This window comes from Crocuta crocuta, unplaced genomic scaffold (genome assembly GCF_008692635.1).
Source record: "Crocuta crocuta isolate KB4526 unplaced genomic scaffold, BGI_CrCroc_1.0 scaffold303, whole genome shotgun sequence".
NCBI lineage: Eukaryota > Metazoa > Chordata > Mammalia > Carnivora > Hyaenidae > Crocuta > Crocuta crocuta.
Genome location: NW_027528276.1, coordinates 643,570 through 663,643, shown reverse-complemented (window position 1 = coordinate 663,643; position 20,074 = coordinate 643,570). Strand labels below are relative to the sequence as shown.

Genomic DNA, 20,074 nt, shown 5'->3' with positions numbered 1-20,074 from the left:
TAGAAGTGTTGGCAAAGATGTAAAGAAATTGGAACCCTGTGCAATGCTGGTGCAAATTTAAAATGGTACAAATCACAACTGAAAATAGTATGGCAGTTCCTCAAAAAATTGAAAACAGCATTAATATAAACCAGCAATCCTCATTTCTCGGTATATATCCAAGAAAAATGAAAACGGGACTTTGAAGAGATATTTGCATAGCATGCTCACTGCAGCATTAACACTAGCCAAAAATGGAAGCATCCCAAATGCCCATCAACAGAAGAATGGATAAACAAAGTGGTCTACCCATACAATGGAATATTATTCAGCCTTAAAAAGGAAGGACATTCTGGCATGTTATAACACAGATAAACCTTCAGGAGAAAACGGAATTTTGGTTCAATAGGTATAAAAATTTCAGTTTTACAAGTTAAAAAGTTCTAAAGATCTGTTACACAACAATGTGAATGTACTTAAAATACTGAATTATACACTTAAAAATAATTAAGGTGGTAAATTTAACATTATTTTTTACTACAATTTTTAAAAATAAATTGTAATGTAGTTAATGAATAAATACAGTGATGAATGAATGAGAGCTACATGCAACAGTACAGTCAAATCTCAGGAATATATGTTTAAAAAAAATAAGTGGTAACATACACAGTCTAATTCAAAAACAATACAAACCTATTAATAAGCAAAACTAAACAATCTCCTGATTAATAATGTAAATGTGGTAAAAACTATAAAGAAATGCAAGGAATTAAGCAAAACTGAGGATAATGGCTATGTAGACAGAAGAAGAGAACGGGACAGAGGATTGGCATGAAAGGCATGATCATGTACATTTTTCTACAGCTGGGTGGTAAAACCAGGGGGTTTTATTTTTAATGTATCTCACGTTATAAATATTTTTGTGTTTATTTAAGACTTTTAAAAAATATTTTTCTTGGAGCACCTCAGTGGCTCAGTTGGTTAAGCATGCTGACTTCAGCTCAGGTCCTGATCTCACGGTTCGTGGATTNATAAACTCCAGGATAACATACATTCAAACGGTAAAAAGGTAAGGAAAACTTTTTTAATCCAAGACTGAAAAAGAAGATGTTAAAAAAGATCAAATATTTTTATATTATAAAAAATATTTGTTTAGGAAAAGATGACACAAGCAAAAGAAACAAAACAAAGGAAATCAAACCTCCCTACTTCACTATTGAAAGAAGTTTAACCTATCTTTTCTAAAAGCTAAATTTGCTGACTGAATGTCTATCTTTTTAAAAGTACACCTGAATTTTCTTTCAGATTTATCCTTTACCATGACTGCTGTGACTCCCTTTAACAACTATGATTACGATACTTTTTTTAAAAAACCTATAACTTGTCATGAAAAAAATACTTTAAGAAGTGGGCACAGGGAGGGGCGCCTGGGTGGCTCAACTGTTAAGCATCTGACTTTGGCTAAGGTCATATCTCATGGTTCGTGGGTTCGAGCCCCGCATCAGGCTCTGTGCTGACAGCTCAGGGCCTGGAGCCTGCTTCAGATTCTGTGTCTCCCTCTCTCTCTGCCCCTCCCCTGCTCATGCTCTCTCTCGCTCTCAAAAATAAACAAACATTTAAAAAATATTTTAAAAAAAAGAAGTGGGCAAAGGGTATTCATCTATTAAATAACAACTATTTTTAATTTGACAATACAGAGGAACCAGTCCCACTGTTGAAATTATTAAAAACTGCTTAATTCAAATTCAATAGGAGTGAAGAAAATGCAGAATAAAGTTAACACTGTGCTATTTCACATCCATCAGATTGCCAAACATGAAGAAGAGCTATAATGGACATTAATAGGGTGAAGAGGTGTTCTTATACATTTCTGATGGAAATGTAAGACATTCAAGTCCTGTAAAGCAGCTCAGCAATATCTATTAAAATTACACACACCCTTTACCAAACAGTGCCCACTCTTTGTAATCTATGCAAACATATAAAACTAATATATAAGGGGCACCTGGGGGGCTCAGTCTGTTAAGCGTCCAACTCTGGCTCAGGTCATGATCTCACAGCTCATGAGTTCAATCCCCAAGTCAGGCTCTATGGTGACAGCTCAGAGCCCAGAGCCTGCTTCTGATTCTATGTCTTCCTCTCTCTCTGCCCCTCCGCAGCTCATGCTCTGTATCTCTCTCTCTCCTTCAAAAATAAGCATTTAAAAAAGTGAGGTCTGAATAGCCTCTTCTCCCGAATCTGAGCAGCCTTGTGACTCCTTCATAGCCAAAAGGATGTAGTAGGATGTAGCAGGGACACTGTGACTTCTGAAGGAAACTCAGAAATGATGCAGATCTGCTTTATTCACTAAAAAACTCTTTTGCTGGGAGTCTGAGCCACCATGACAGAAGTCAACCTGGAGGACACCATGCTATTAGGAAGGCAAGGCTACAGGGAGAACATGTATAGGGGCTCAAGTTAGTAGTTCCAGTCTTTGTGCTCTCATAAGCCCAGACTAGACATGAATGAACTTCCAGATTATTCCAAGACCACCAAAGATCAAGAGAGCCAGTTACCTCTCAATATGTACTCTAAAAAAAACCTGTTGTCTCCCAAAAAATATTAACAAACGAATTCCAAAGAAGGTACTCACAGATCCTACTAATGGGACTTTAAAAAAAGAAAGAAATGCATATTTTCCTTGACTTAGTAGCTCTAGATGACAAAATTTATCCTTCATAAACAAGCACACAAACATCCTTTGATGATTCTGCAGTTCTATTCTTAGAATTTATTCTACAGCAAAGGATACACTCCTTTTGTCTATTTCAATAGAAGTAGACAAAAATGTGTGTAGGAATACATACCCAATATTGTTTGTAATACCGAAAAACTGCAAAGAATACACACATATATAAAAGAAGTTGGTTAAATTATAATACAGCCATACAAAAAAATACCGAGTAGCCATCAGAAAGGATGCAATAGGTCAAAATCCATTGACATAGAGACAGACTTAGGGAGTTGAATGAAAAAAGCAAGAACAGTATCCACATGATCCCTACAAATATATATAAATCCCTACCTGTCATACATAGATCTATATACATCCATAGAAAAAAGTCTGGAAAGATATATATTAAAATGTTTAAAGTGGTTATCTTTAGAGAATAATAAAGACAAAGGCTTTTATTTTCTGTCATTTTTGTATTGTAAACTTGAATGTATTACTTTTATAATCATAAGAAAAAAAATTTAAGAGAATCATTTAACATAGAATATAAACAGAAAATTAAGAGACCCTATAAACAAAGTAGAAATGTTTACTGAATGGTTAAGTATAAACTTCTATATGGTTAATACATACACAAAGTTAGCCTGTATTTCAACATTAATATCTGTGAGAATAAAATATTTACTAAAAAAAGGAGGAAAAACTCCTACAATTAAGATGAACTTACTGAAAATACTAACAGAATGGTGATTTCTAAACTTAATTGGACCACTGCATTAATCAGCTCTAACTAAACACTACTCAATATTAAACACTGATAAATGCTCTATCTAGACTCAATTATTACCTAGCTAAAGATATGACTGGTTTTTTTCTAAAGTGGTACTTACAGTTCTCTACAATTTCATCAAAAACTGCACCAGTTTTCTGCTCAAACTGAAAAAGCAAAAAAGGAAAGAGAAGAGTAACATTACTATCACATTCTATCATGCTTTCTTGTACCCCTCCTCACTCTCTCAAAAGCTGTAATTTTTAACCCAAAGTAAACAAAATCACAACATACACAAAATACTGCCAAACAGAATAAAATTTAGAATGAATCGCGTGAAAACCCACTAACCAAAAACAAAGAGACAAATACATGCCCTAATATAAAAAAACTAATTTTTAAATCACTTTACAGCACAAAATATAGTTGTATGTATTTATGATATATTAATAAAGAACAGCCAACACTTAGGGAGAACTTACTAACACTGATAACTATAAAACTTCTAATCAAAATTAAACAGAACAATCAGCATCAAAAAGGTTTTTAGCTGTTCTTCAAATGAAAGTTAGCCATGTTATAGGAATGGTTCCTATTTCAGTATGTTAGCCCCTAGGACAGAAGCAGAGCCAAGTCTGAGGTAACTTTGGATCTTTAAAACAGAGGGGTAGGGGGAATGGTGATTAGCTCCGTTAGCAGAGCATGCAATCTCCAGGTCATGAGTTTGAACCCTATGTTGGGTATAGAGATTACTTTTAAAAATTAATAAAAAAAAAAAATAAATAGGGGTGCCTGAGTGGCTCAGGCTCAGCTGGTTAAACACCTGACCCTTGGTTTAGACTCAGGTCACGATCTCATAGTTCATGAGTTCAAGCCCCTCATCAGGCTCTGCACTGACAGGGGCGCCTGCTTCGGATTGTCTCCCTCTTGGCCCTCCCCCTGCTCTCTCTCTCTAGAAAATAAAACTTTTTTTTTTTTTTTTTTAAGTAAAAATAAATAAATAAATAAATAAAAATAGAAATAGAAATGAGGGAGTGGGGGAGTGGAGTACAGCAAAAGCAACTCCACCCGGACACTCACATGCTCCACCCTTAGTATCTTTAGGCCTCCTCATTTTGGCAAGTGTGAACATTCCAGCCTCTTGCTTTCCTGCCTACTACTCATCAATAAGGCAAGAACACAAGGAAGGCTGCTTCTTGATAAACCTTGCCCACTAAAACCCAGAGTGTGTCTCCCCATTCAAGGGACAAACTTTTAAGGAAAAAACAACCACCTAGATACCTGTGTGACTACAGAGGAAGCACAACAGCTGGCTATAGCAATTAACAGAATCTGAGGACACCTGGGTGGCTAAGTCATTGAGCATCTGATTTTGGCTCCGGTTATGATCTCACATTTCGTGAGTTCAAGTCCCACTTCTCTCTCTCTCTCTCTCTCTCTCTCTCTCTTCCCCACCCTACCCCCACCCCTCCTGGGATTCTCTCTTTCTCTCTCTCTTCTCTTCACTCACTTGTGCCCTCTCTCTCTCTCTCAAAAATAACTAACTAAAAGATAGTATCTGATATGTATAAATGTGAAGAGACAACCAATGACCCCAGGTTTCTGAAATAAACTGTGTGAAGGAGAAGGTTCAAGTGAATAAACAGAGCCACCACTCCAGAAAGAAACAATTAATTTACAGAAAGGAAACTTCAAAAAGTATTTTAAGTGGTATCTGAGATATCTGAGAGGCTAGAGATGCAGAAAAAATAACTAAAAACCACCAAGAAAAGGAGACGAGAGAATATTCAGAAACAGGAAAATTACTGCAAAAATTAAAATTTTATTGGAAAGGCTAGTGATAAAGTTCTCAGTTGGAAAAACAAAAAATAAAAATAAAACAAAGTCAAAAAGAGCTAGAAAAGATATTTTATGATGCCATGTTAAGACTCAATCAGCAGATCTAAGAGCAATCTCAAAGGCATCTCCAAAGGAGAGAACAATGGAAAGGTGAAATGACAGAAGAAAATTTTCCTCAACAAATATCTGAGACTGAAAGGGCCCACCATCTCCAAGAGGAGATGGAAAAAAGATACATCCTGGTGAATTTTCAGAATTCCAAACAAGAACAAAGGAGGAATACAAAGAATTATAGCCTACTTGATTCATAAACACATTAAACATACTGACCTCAGCCATATAAAGATGAAAAAGAAAAGCAAAATAGTAAAGGCCACTCCACCTACCAACCACCCAACAAGTTATGCTCCAGAATAAAAGAGAAATGGGCATATGTGACTTGGCAAGCCAAGGAATGAAACACTATTTGTCTGCACTGACAGGAATCCAGTGTTTAAAGATAATGTACATTTTGTACAATACCACCCTGGACACTGCAAGCACAACCAAAGAAACTATAATCTTACTCAATGATATAAGATAAAAATACAGTAGTGATGTTACCAAGGGTGGCATATCTATACTTTATGGGTGACTTAAAGGGATTTTCTAATGTAATTTGGATTATGTACCATTTCACTTTGTGAGCTGCTTATAAAACCCAGGAAGGGATAATACAATATTATAATGTAGTCTCCAAACTAAGACAAGACTTTGTTCTATAAGAAACAAGAATCAAGCTGATATTACACTTCTCTGCAAGCTGAACACAGAAGATCAATGATTTTCAATTCTAAAAGGAAAAAAAATCCTTGGCATTTAGGCCACTCAAATTTTATTATGAAAAATATTTAACAAAATGGAAATTAAATACATTAAAATTATACTGACACAAGAAACAGGAGCAATTGATTATGACTCAGAAGAAATGAAAAAGATGGGAAGAAATCACAAGACACTCTTTTTGTGAGGCAAAAATTCTAGGATTCAATGAGTTTCTCTATGGCACAGAACAAAACCTTTGTTTTCTTACTTCCTCCTCTCTTCCTCCCTCTCAAACAGAAAACAAAAACAAAGACTAAATATATTGCCACTGATGTCAAACAATTTACAGGTTTGTTTACAATAGATACAGTATCTTTCAGCAAGTTCTTTGTTGACAATGGGTACACATTTCAAAACCATAGGGACAAAATGGATTAGTGTCCCCCTAATCCTGAGGAAAAAGATCTGAGAACACTATAATGAGTAAAGGATTGATTTTTTTTTTTTTTTTAATGAACGATAGCTGACACAATGTTATATTAGCTTCAGGTATACAACATAGTGTTTCAACAACTTTTTATGTTACACATTATGCTATGTTCACAATAAGTGTAGCTACTGCAGTCAATCATATACTATTAAAATACCATTGACTATATTCCACTTGCTGTACCTTTCATCTCCATGACTTATTCATTCCACAACTGGAAGCCTTCCACTCCCCTTTACTGCTTTTCCCCCAAATCCATCCCCTCTAACAACCACCAGTTTGTTCTCTGTGTTTATGGGTCTGTTTCTCCTCTTTGTTTGTTCATTTATCAGATTCCACATATAAGTGGGGTGCCTGGGTGGCTCAGGTTAAGTGTCAGACTCTGGATTTCAGTTGAGGTCATGACCTCATGGTCTGTGAGATGTAGCCCTGCATCGAGCTGGGCACTATCAGTCACTAGGCATTCTCTCTCTACCCCTCCCCAACTTACATACTTTCTGTCAAAATATATAAACTTTAAAAAAAAAGAAAAAAGATTCCACATGTAAGTGAAATCATATGGTATTTGTCTTTCTCAGACATATTTCACTTAGCATAATACTCTCTAGGCCCATCAATGTTGTCACAAATGTTAAGATCTCATTCTTTTCGATAGTTGAGTAATATTCCATTGTGTATATAAACCACATCTTTATTCATTCATCTATCAATGGACACTAAGGTTGCTTCCATTTCTTGGCTACTGTAAATAATGCTGCAATAGACATAAGGTACATATATCTTCTCAAAGTAGTGTTTCCATTTGCTTTGGGTGAACACCTAGTTGTAGAATTACTAGATCACATGGTACTTCTATTTGTCATTCTCTTGAGGAACCTCTATATTGTTTTTCACAGTGGCTGCACCAATTTACATCCTCACCAACACTGCACAAGGGCTCCTTTTCCTCTACCACCTCACCAATGCTTGTTTCTTGTGTTTTTTAATCATTCTGACAGGTGTGAGGTGATATCTCACTGTGATTTTGATTTGTATTTCCCTAGTGATTAGTAATACTGTGCATCCTTTCATGGGTCTGGTTGGCTATTTGTATGTCTTTGAAAAACTGTCTGTTCAGGTCCTCTATCCATTTTTAACAGAATTATTTGTTTTCATACTGTTGTGTAAGTTCACTATATATCAGAGGTATTAACTCCTTGTCAGGTATATCATTTATAAATTATTTCTCCCATTCACTAGTGTCTTTTAATTTTGTTGGTTTCCTTCATTGTGCAAAAAGCTTTTCATTTTGGTGTGTTTTTTGTTTCCCTTGTCTGAAGAGACACATCTTAGTAAAATGTTGCTAAGGCCTACATCAAAGAGATTACTGCTTTTATTTTCTTCTGGGAGTTTTATGGTTTCAGGTCTCACATTTAGATCCTTAATTCATTTTGAGTTTATTTTTGTGTATGATGAAAGAAAGTGGTACAGTTTCATTTTTTTGCATGTAGCTGTCCAATGTTCCCAGCACCACTTATTGAAGAGATTTTTTTCCCCCACTGTATATTCTTGCCTCCTTTGTCACAGATTAACTGACCAAGTGTGGGCTTGTTTCTGGACTCTCTATTCTATTTCACTGACCTATGTGTCTATTTTTGTGCCAGTATCATACTGTTTTATTAAAGCTTTGTAGTAGATCTGGGTACAGGGCTTCCTTTCCAGGTGATGAAAATGTTCTAAACTTGATTGTGGCTGCACAACTATGAAAGTATTAAAAACCATTGAATTGTGTGACTACTCAACAATGTGCGAGCAGGTAAAATCAACAATGCTTTCAATTAAATTACAGGCAGGACTCCAAAACACCTATCTGGCCTATAATCTCACCAACTAGATTAAAAAATTTTATACAAAACACTTAGTTTTGTGATAATATAATGGTTTTACTAAACACGTTTGAATGCTTCTTGTCCAATCTGTACACTTATAAATAAGAAATTAGATCTAAGCATTCACAAATTTTGCTTTGAAATGAATGACTTACTAGTCAGCCCTTGGGTTTCATGAAAGATTTAACTGAATTTTATTTTTAATTTTAATTTTATTTTTAAGAGTCTGTAATAATAACTATTATGTAAATGCAAGGATTTTCTCAATACTATAAAACCAAAAATTAAAATTAAAAAAATAAATTAATGGGGCACCTAGGTGGCTTAGTCGGTTAAGCGTCCGACTTCGGCTCAGTTCATGNGTAGATACTGACAAAAAAATACCAATTCATTTTTAGTTGTTAAAATGGTCTCATGGGTTCTGCCCATTGACTTCAAAACATGTAACTATCAGGGGAACCTGGGTGGCTAAGTCTGTTAAGCATCCAAATTTGGCTCAGGTCACAATCTCACAATCNCTGTGCTGACAGCTAGCTCAGAGCCTGGAGCCTGCTTCGGATTCTGTATCTCCCTCTCTCTCTGACCTTCCCCTGCTCATACTGCCTCTCTCTCTCAGATATAATTTTTTACGAAATTTAAAAAATAAAAATTTTTATNCTCACGCTGTCTCTCTCTCTCTCTCCTAGAAATAAATAAAAATATTTTAAAAAAATAAAAATAAAAATTTAGTATGTAACTGTTACATACAAAAACTTATAAAATAAATGTTGTGACTTTAAGAGGTATCACAACACATTAGTTAAGAGCATGGGCTTCAGTCTCATACTGTTTGAGTTTGAAGCAAACTCTGGGCACTTAACAGCTATGCAACTTTTAGCCTTAGACTTCTTCATCCATAAAATATACAGTGATACCTACTTCCCAGGCTTGTTAGGATGATTGAAAGAAACGCACATAGCCTGGTGCTTAGCAAACCGTAAATACACAATAAATGCAAGCTATTATTATCACATTACTAAAAGATATCATCCCTTGGTTTAAAAATTATGGTTCACTACAACATTTCATTTGTAATAACGTATCCACTGCTTACAAGGAAACCTCTGAGCAAATGTATTTGTAATAATGTATCCACTGCTTAAAAGGAAACCTCTCAGCCCCCTGTATTCCAAAGTTTAAGCACTGGGGATAAAGTTCATTTTTACTTATAAAACAAAATACTCATGTCCTCTAACCACCCACACCTACCTGCAAGAAAAGAAAAGAGAAAAAAAATCACAACACTTGGACCAATAAATTTAATTTTTAAAAAGTTAATGTCCAATTTTCTATCTTTCATACATACATGATCACAAAACTGATAGGATGAACATAACTAATACCATAACTAATAACATACCTAATACATGATGACAGAAGGACTAATACCATAAACATTATTCTCCAACTGATTTAATATTTGAGAGTTTATATCATTTTAATAATTTGAGAGTTTACATAATAAACTTATTCAGTGACATTTAAGTAACAGATGAAGAGCTCTAAAACTGTTTGGAACTGAAGCAGGGTTTTTCAATAATTAAGTAGAGACTGAAAACTGTCAAATATGCTTTATTTTCTTCCTCTCTAAAACCTATTCTTTTCACGACTGGTCCCTTCTTCATTTTAGTGGTAGCCCCAACACCCTAAAAGTCAAATGAGAACTCTCAAAATTAGGGGTTTTCCCTCATTTCCTTCGATTGATCAATAGTAAGAACCTTCATTTATATTTCTTTTTTTTTGTTTTTTTTTTTAAATGTTTTATTTATTTCTAGGAGAGAGAGAGAGAGAGACAGCGTGAGCAGGGGAGGGTCAGAGAGAGAGGGAGATACAGACTCTGAAATAGGCTCCAGGCTCTGAGCCGGCAGTCAGCACAGAACTCGACGCGGGGCTCGAACCCACGAACCGTGAGATCATGACCTAAGCGAAAGTCGGACGCTTAACCGACTAAGCCACCCAGGCGCCCCTTCATTTATATTTCTAAAATATCTTAGTTTGTTAGATAAATCTCTATCATGATGAGCTATCCTATATAAGAAGTTATGAAAAGCAAAGGAACTGTTCCTGAATTTAAGATCTGAAGTATGACTAAGAATCAAAACAGGTGAAAAGGGGGGTGCCCAAATGGCTTAGCTGAAAGAGCATTTGACTCTTGATCTTGGAGATGTGAGTCCAAGCCCTGTGTTGGGTGTAGAGACTACTAAAAAACAAAAATAAACTCTGAAACAGGTGAAAAGTGGAAGAGAAGATTCAAGAAAAGAACAACAAATGTTAAAGGTTCTTAGCAGGAGCAAGCAGAGAGAATTCAAGAAATAGAAAGGGTAGGCCAATTAGAATTCTGTGAGTAAAGCAGGCCAGACTGTAAGATAAAGCTAATGACAAATCATAAGCTAAACACCGCAGGACATTCTTCACAGACAGAGTGACCACATATTCCAATTAGCTGAAAGCACCTCTCTGTCTATCATATCCATGTAATTGTTAATGTGCTCCCCTTTGCTCTCAAAACTGTCTCAGTTTCTCAGTTTGGTCACCCTAAATATTAGTCATGTTTAGCTACTGACTAAGAAAAACCACCCAAGGAGATGGCAGGAAACAATTCCTCTGGCTATAGAGTAAAAAGTCATTTCTCACTCCTACCCAAAGCTCTAATCATACCATTCTCCTATAGTTTTCTCTCTACTGGGAATGACGTCTACCTGATGAAATCCCACTGCTTCTTCAAAGTGCAGCTCTTCAGGGAAGACTCTTCTGATAATCCATTTAGATTTCATGACTCCTTCCCTGTAGCACTTAGATTTAATTTCACTTACAGTGTGGCTTGTGGCACAGTTAACTTCGATATACGTCGGTACCACTTTCTAGAAAAATCTTTTTTCATCCTGGGATATCAACAGACCCTACCATATTGTATTGAGTTATTGTAATGTATTAGCTCTATCTTTTTAAAACTGAATGCCATAATTTTGCTTTTCTCAATATCTGTTATGCAAAACCTAAAAGATGGACTAAGATAAAAAGATTTCTGTGACCAAATATAAAAAAATACAAATCTCTTTTCTCAGTGTAACAATTCTTGTTAATGTATTAATTTCTTTTTTAAGTTTATTTATTTAGAGAGAGAGAGCACGTACATGCAAGGGAGGGGCAGAGAGAGAGGGAGAGAGAATCCCAAGCAGGTACAGCATTGAAGCACACAGCACACAGCGCAATGCGGGGGTTCCATCTCACAAACCGTGAAATCATGACGTGAGTTAAGAATCAAGAGTCAAATGCTTAACCAACTGAGCCACCCAGGTGCCCCTTAATTTCTAACTAAAGAAATTTGTATTGCTTTGTTTCACCCCTCATTTTCAAATGTACTTGACCACAGAACCCTTTTGAAGGATAACACCAACATTACAGCACCACTGTGGGAAATGATTCTAACTGCTGCTAGCATCAGAGGTTTGTATGTTTCCATGCACTTTAATACAAGAAGATAGTTTTTTAATAAATACACCCCAAAATAACATTTCTTAGGTTTTTTTAATTTAAAATTTTTTAAACTTTTATTCAGTATTGAGAGTCAGAAAACAATGAGTGGCGGAGGGGCAGAGGAAGAAAGGGAGACACAGAATCTGAAGCAGGCTCCAGGCCCTGAGCTGTCAGCACAGAGCCCAATGCAGGGCTCAAACTCATGAACCACGAGATCATGACCTGAGCCAGAGTCGGCCGCTTAATCAACTGAGCCATCCAGGTGCCCCTAGGTTGGGTTTTTTTTAAAACTAATCTTGCCATTTGACCATCCGCAGCTTTCACACCTATTGTAGGAGGACTTTTCCACTTCATAGTTTAACAAATACATAAAAAAGAATGTAATTCTTTAATGTGCTAAAGAATATTCCTCTCAAATTATCAGCTAAATTTAATAAATGTTAAAGACATTTAATATTCCATTCTTAATGCTCTCTTCCTTTTAAACATCTTCTGCCACTAATCAATCACAGCAATCTTTCCATAAAACACAAATATGTTATCAGAATTGTTCTCAACTCAAAATTGAAGTTGGCAGGCAAGATCAATATTTACTACTTAATTACCATTATATTGGTAATATTACCACTGTTATACTTTGTTCTGGTAGTACTAGTCAATGCAATAAGAAAAAAGTATAAAATACTAAAAGGCAAACAAAGTTATTTACAGTTAATACGCTTGTCATCTTGAAAAGTACAAGATAGCAGAAAAAGAAAAAAAGCAGAAAAAGATTTAGGAATCAGAATACACGTCAACAGAGTAACTCTTTACAAGACTGAACATGAATAAATCAATAGCATTCCTGAGAAACAGCAATAATCAGTTAAAATATAACGGAAAAAAGAGATCTAATTTATAGTAACAATGACATATTAAATATCCTGAGAATAAACTTAAAAAATGTATAAAGTCATTATTTAAAAATTTCCAAAATTTTCTGGAGAATAAACAGGTGATATACCATTTTTGCCAAAGGAAAAAAAATCAGTACTATGAAGAATACAATTTCCTCACAAAGAGGGTGGGGTGAATGAGAAGTAACTAAACAAAACAATCACCAAGGATATCTGGGAAAATAAAGGCAAAAAGAATATCAAAGAAAATGGTGAATTATATTAGTAACAAAGAAAAATGTACCCTGCCACATATCAAAGCTACAGTAACTAAAATACGTGGTACTGGCATGGCAATTACAGACAGCTTAATGAAACAATAGAAAACGCAAAGTCCTTAAGAATTAGACTATGACCGGGGCACCTGGGTGGCTCAGTTGGTTAAGCGTCCAACTTTAGCTCAGGTCCTGATCTCACAGTTTGTGAGTTTGAGTCCCATGTCAGGCTCTGTGCTGACAGCTCAGAGCCTGGAGCCTGCTTTGGATTGTGTCTCCCTGCCTCTGCCCCTCCCCTGCTCATGCTCTCTCTCTCTCTCTCTCTCTCAAAAATAAACAAACATTAAAAAAACTTTTTAAAAAATTAGACTATGACCAGTAATCACTTCAGAGAAGAAATCTTGGATCACCTCACACTTTACACCAAAATAAGTTCCAAATAGATTATAAACAAACTGAAAAGATGAAAACAACAGAAGACAGGAAAATCTTTTTAACCAAAAACAGAAACAAATCCTTATGTGAACTTGATGACATTAAAAATAGAAACTGGAGAGACGCCTGGCCTGGGTGGCTCAATCAGTTAAGCATTTGACTTCAGCTGAGTTCATGATTTCTAGGTTCGTGAGTTCAAGCCCTGCATCAGGCTCCAATCTGACAGCTCAGAGCCTGGAGGCTCCTCCTCCTGTGCCCCTGCTGGTGTTCTGTCTCTCAAAAATGAATAAATGTTAAAAAAAACAAACAAACAAACAAAAAAAAACACTGGAAAAACGTAAGGATACTCTGGGGGGAAAGTATATATTAATATATATTACAATAATATCCAACTTATAAAGCAGTCTTAGAATCCATTAAAGAGTAGCATCCTAATAAAAAATGACTGAAGACCAGAAATAAGCACAAAACATTCAATCTCACCTTAATTCAAAATTAAATGAGATACCATTTTCTCTCAGATCAGCAAAAATACAAATGGTTGGACAAATAGAAATCCCCCTCTAATTTTTTTTAAACCTAAATATATCTAAGAAATTTCTCATTAAGCAGAGATTTAATTCACTCTTTTTAGTCACTTTTATTGTATTACAGTGATGGACATTTAGGTGGCTTTGAGCCTCTATTTCAAATGTAATATCATAGTTATCATCTTTATACATATAAACTGGATTACATATGTGAGGGGGGAAAGGGGGAGAGAGAGAGGGAGTAAATAGTTCCTAGAAGGGGGATGAGGTTAAGGGCATAGGTGAATATGATAAATTTTGACAGATGTTACTCAATTGTCCACTAAAGCATTTCACCAATAAATACAAATACCAATAGGTTAGGTTCTGTTTTTTTAAGGTTTATTTTACTTTTCTTTAACGTTTATTAATTTTGAGAGACAGAGAATAAGCAGGGGAGGGGCAGAGAGAGAGGGAGACACAGGATCTGAAGCAGGCTCCAGGTTCTGAGCTGTCAGCACAGAGGCCGATGCAGGGCTCGAACTCATGGACCACTAGATCATGACCTAAGCCAAAGTCGGACGCTTAACAGACTGAGCCACCCAGGTGCCCCTATTTATTTATTTTTAAAATGTTTGTTTATTTTTAAGAGAGAGACAGAGTGCTAAAGGGGGAAGAGGAGAGAGAGAGGGAGACACAGAATCCAAAGCAGGCTCCAGGAGCAAAGCTGTCTGCACAGAGCCCAAAGTGAGGTTCAAACTCATGAACCATGATATTATTACCTGAGCCATAGTTGGATGCGTAACTGACTGAGCCAACCAGGTGCCCCCAAAGGTTTATTTATTTTTGAGAGAGTGCAAGCAGGGTAGAGGCGGAGGTGGAGGGGAACAGAGGATCCAAAGTCGGCTCTGGAATGACAGCAGCCAGCCAGATGTGGTGCTCAAACTCACAAACCATGAGATCATGACCTGGGCAGAAGTCAAGACACTCAAATGACTGAACTACCCATGTGCCCCGGGCTTCTGTTTCTTAAGAACTTCTCGACCAGGGCACCAGGGTGTCTCAGTCGGTTAAGTGTCCAACTCTTTATCTCAGCTCAGGTACATACATATATATATACAAAGAGCTCTGAAAAAGGCAACCAGAAAAATGTCCAAACTTCCGACTCTCCAATATCGGGCCCTACCTTCCTCTATTGCTTCACCTTTTCCTGCCTGCATGTTCGCACTGCATCTTTATCTCCAAAACAAATGCTCTAGGTACTTTCATGCCTCTCTGGACCATTACACACAGTGCTCCAGCTTTTCCAGTCATATTTCAATAGTAAACACCCATTCAGCTTTCATGACTGAGCTAAAGTTACAACTCTTTAATGATGCCATAATCTCACACAATACACATACACCCACTTTCGGAACAAGGAAGAATTTACAACTTTCTTTCCTAGCACTACCACAGCAGATGTGTCTCTGATAGCAACTATAAAAAATTTACTCTAAACTTGAGGATGCTGTATGGAAGCAAATGCCATACACCATTCTGAAGCTATACCGTAAAGTGTCTCATTCTTTTTGTAGACAAATAACAGGGGTTATACAAACCTGGAGTTGTTATCCCATGTTGGAGACTATATCAAACAACTCAGTAAAAATAAATGCTGTTTTTATACAAAAGCCTTTAGAATCATACAAAAATTAAAAATAATCTAGTTTCTTTCAACCTAAATGAAATACAGATTCTAAAGAATTAGATATTCCACATTTCTCAAAGCAGGGAACAGGTTAAAGTATATCATAGCTTAGAGAGATTTTTGTCTGTTCCATACTGCTGTAAGCCTTTCACCTACAACAATGCTTAATATATAACAGAAGCTCAATAAATGTTTGCTGAGTAACAGAATTATCTTTATTATAATAAAAACTTATGCATACTAAGAGTTTACTTCTAAAATTACAAGAATCTCAAAGATTAAACAGAAGCTTCAAGTATTTTTTATGATGGCCACAGACCACTCCAAATTAAAAGTCCAATCCTTGGGGCGCCTGGGTGGCTCAGTCGGTTGAGCATCCAACTTCAGATCAGGTCATGATCTCACAGTTCATGGGTTCAAGACCCACATCAGGCTCTGTGCTGACAGCTCACAGCCAGGAGCCTGTTCCCGATTCTGCATCTCCCTCTCTCTCTGCCCCTCCCCCACTCATGCTGTGTTTCTCTCTGTCTCAATAATAATAAACAACAAAAAGATTTTTGAAATATAAATAAATAAAGTCCAATTCTCTTCCTTCAACCTGAAATGGTAATGCTTGTCTCTTCCTACTGCTACTTCAAAGAACATCCTGTATTTAAACTTTCACATTTATTTATACCAATGATCTTGATAATCATCTTATCAAGTAAGAAAATATAACATCTGTTATGGAAAAAACCTATTATTTATACAGGCAGTACTCATTTTGAACTGTAGCAGAAAACCATGAAAAAGACCTTGCAAGTTGAGTGATCTTCTTAATCAAAGGGGAAAAAAATCATAATTGTTCTATAAAGTTAAAACCTTTTGTCATTAACATTTAAAAACATTTGGGGCGCCTGGGTGGCTCAGTCGGTTAGGTGTCCGACTTCGGCTCAGGTCATGATCTCATGGTTCGTGGGTTTGAGCCCCGCGTCGGGCTCTGTGATGACAGCTGGCTTGGAGCCTGGAGCCTGTTTCGGATTCTGTGTCTTCATCTCTCTCTGACCCTCCCCTGCTCATGCTGTCTCTATCTCTCTCTCAAAAATAAATAAAAACATAAAATTAAAGTTTAAAAAAATAAAAACATTTAAGATTCACAAACACGCTCAACAATAGCCTAAACATGGAAAGAGCCTAAGTGTCCATCAATTGATGAATGGATCAAGAAGATGTGGTTTATCTATACGATGGAATACTACATGACAAGAAAGAATGAAACCTGGCCATGTGTAGCAACATGGATGGAACCTGAGGGTGTTATGCTGAGCGAAATAAGTCAGGCAGAGGAGGACAGGTGCCATATGTTTGCACATATAGGAGGATTAGGAGGAACTTAACGGAGGACCGTGGGGGAGAAAAAGGGGAAAAATAGCGGGGGAGAGAGAGGCAAACAATGAGAGACTCTTGAATGCTGAGAACAAACTGAGGGCTGATAGGGATGGGGGGGAGGGGAAGGGAGGTGATAGGCATGGAGGAGGGCACTTCTGGGGATGAACACTGGGTGTTATATGAAAACCAACTTGACAATAAACTATTTAAAAGTTTGTTTTGGAAAAAACCATTTAAGATTCGTTTACTGGGGCGCCTGGGTGACTCAGTCAATTGGGTGTCTGATGACTTTGGTTCAGGTCATGATCTCACCGCCTGTGGGTTCAAGCCCCGCGTCAGGCTCTGTGCTTACAGTTCAGAGCTTGGAGACTGCTTCTGATTCTGTGTCTCCTTCTCTCTATGCCCTCCCCCATTCACACTCTATCTCTTTCTCAGAAATAAATAAATGTTAAAAAAATAAAAATTAAGAAAAGACTTGTTTACTGTGAATTATGGCACTAGAAAATGAAAAATACTGTGTGACTTATACTATTTTATAATTTAAAACATAAGAAACCTTGATAATCAGTGTTCTATTTCTTTCAAATAATATTTACCAAGAGTAGACCATTCTTGCCTTCTCATTTTCCTCATACAATTTATGATACAGAATAAGCATATATTCTATGTTTTGGCAAACTGTCTTAATCCTTTCAAAGTTTGGTTCAGCTTCCAACATTTTTACACTCTTTTTTTACACCCTTTGCCCTATCAATCTTATCAAATATTTCTAAGAGTTTCTTTCATGTGAAATTTGGCTGGAGTCACTTCCTCTTGAGACAACTTGATCCTTTCTGTCACAACAACCTTCCTCATTTCTGTTAATAAATTCACCTTTACTAAGTTCCTACAGTTTCATATGTATACCGTTCCCGTTATGACCACTTCACAATCCTATGTCTTTCATCACATGAAGTTACTGACGGGATCGCATTCAAAAACAAATCTCACATTAAATCGTTGACGATCATAATTACTTGCTCAATTAATCTTTGGAATCTGGATGCACAGTTCACAGCATTATCCCTACCTGCTCTAGCATCTTAATCCATGCTGATTCTGAAAAGAAACCAACCTTCACTAGCAAGAAAAGTTCTTCATTCTCTTTGTACTTAAATTTCTTTTATGGAGCAACTAATTTCAATAATTATGAATGCTAGCCAAACTGACTGAGTTCTATTCCTATTACAATTTAAAATTAATGATGGGAGGAGGGGCAAGATGGCGGAGAAGTAGGGAGCTCCGTACTTGCACTCACACCCATGTCTCACACGGAAAAGATCTGAAGCCTTAGGAAACCTTACGAACCCCAAGAGATTGGGAGAAAAAGGACGCAGAATCCACTGAGAAAGCCTTCTAACGTGAGTGCGAACTGGGGAAGATAAAATCGGGCCTGGATCAGAGACTGGAGGGACGGGGCGATCCCCCTCTGCGGGGAGTGAGAGGGGGAAAAAGAGAGAGTCGGAAACAAAAACCTCCCCTTGGGGGAAAAAACCTCCGCTCAGGGTGTAGAAGGACCTTGTGCACAAAATACCTGCGCACCCGGTCCCCACGCTCCAACTCGCCCCGGAGGGGCTGCGCTCACGGACTGCTTCTTTGTGCTGGCTCCCGGCTGGCTGGGAGAAGCTGCGCGCCTGCCATTGCCCTCCTGGCGGGCTTGGACCCCTGGAGGAGCTTCGCGCAGGCACCGGGTGTCCGCGCTCCTGGCTGGCTGAACTCTAGAGGGAAGGCAAAGAGCTAAAAACTGGGAGATTTGCCCACGAGTTCGTGTTTTGGGTGAAGAGACACAGAGGGACCTGGTTTTCCTCACTCCAGCGGGCTCTGCGCGCCCGGCAGGCAAGGCTCCCCAGCGGCTTCTGGCTCCATCCGCAGAGCTAGGCAGGCGGCTTGGAATTGCCCTGAGGGGTTGCAAGGGGATTGCCTGCGGCAATTTCAGCTGGGCGCTTGGACTGGGATTTGGAGGCTTGGACTATCCTGGGATGAAAACCACAACAAACTTTGGCTGTGCCCTGGCCCTGGGGGTTTACATGCCCATAAAAGTGAGGTGGAGCACTTGGTTCAAGGGACTGGAGCGCAGCCACTCCCCTCCCCACAACCGACAAGGCAGAACTCCCGCCCCTCGCATTGGATCACACCACGACCATCCCTGCTTGAGAGCTGCCCTCCTCCTTTTTTTCTTTTTTTTATTTTTATATTTATTATTTTTTCTTTTCTTTTTTTTTCCTTTTTTTCCCCAGAACACTGACCTGATTAACTCTGGTCACCGGCTTGCTTAAACAATCACAACTAGTCCATTCTGTAGATGTAAATTCTACACCTACCGACATTTTCATCTCTTTCTCTCAGGAGTGATAAGACTATATAGTTTCTCTGGATAATACCAGCATCCTTCTCTCACCGATCCAACCATATTCTACCCTTTACCTCTTTGAAAAAAGCTTCTTATCCCTTCTGCCTGTTCATTACATTTCCAATTTTGCCTCACCCCACCCTGTCTTCTCTCTCTGTCTCTATGCTCTTCAACCAGCACTGCACACACCCGGCTATTTAATTGTAGCTGGGAAATCAGGTTATATGCTATAAACCGTTCTTTGTCCATTGGTATTCTTTTTTCCTTTTCTTTTCTCTTCTTCCTTTTGACCTTTCTATGTATTTTTTTATTTTCTATTATTTGCCCTCCCTCCTCCGTCTTTTCTCTTAAATTTTTCGCTTTCCCTCTCGGTTTGCATGTTAGTCGCATTTGTGCGTTTGTGGGCCCCTGCTCCCTGTGTGTTTGCCAGTCTGTTTTCCTCTCCAGGGCTACCTCAAGAAACAAGCCAAAGTACACATGGTGGAGAGGCCCAAATATCACTACGAGTAGGAAAACAAAATAACCAAGGTCTCAACAAGAGAGACCAAGAGATAC

The 20,074-nt window shown here is 37.6% G+C and overlaps 1 protein-coding gene across 3 annotated transcripts in view; it reads right to left on the bottom strand.

Annotated features, from left to right (window-relative positions):
* The window catches only part of ZMYM4 (zinc finger MYM-type containing 4), a 118,815-nt gene that overhangs the window by 82,418 nt on the left and 16,323 nt on the right, over positions 1-20,074 (bottom strand). For all 3 annotated transcript variants that reach the window (XM_077753094.1, XM_077753095.1, XM_077753096.1), the window contains one exon: positions 3,583-3,628. The gene's annotated coding sequence lies outside the window, so the exon portion shown is untranslated. Of the gene's footprint in view, positions 1-3,582; positions 3,629-20,074 lie in introns of those variants that run through there.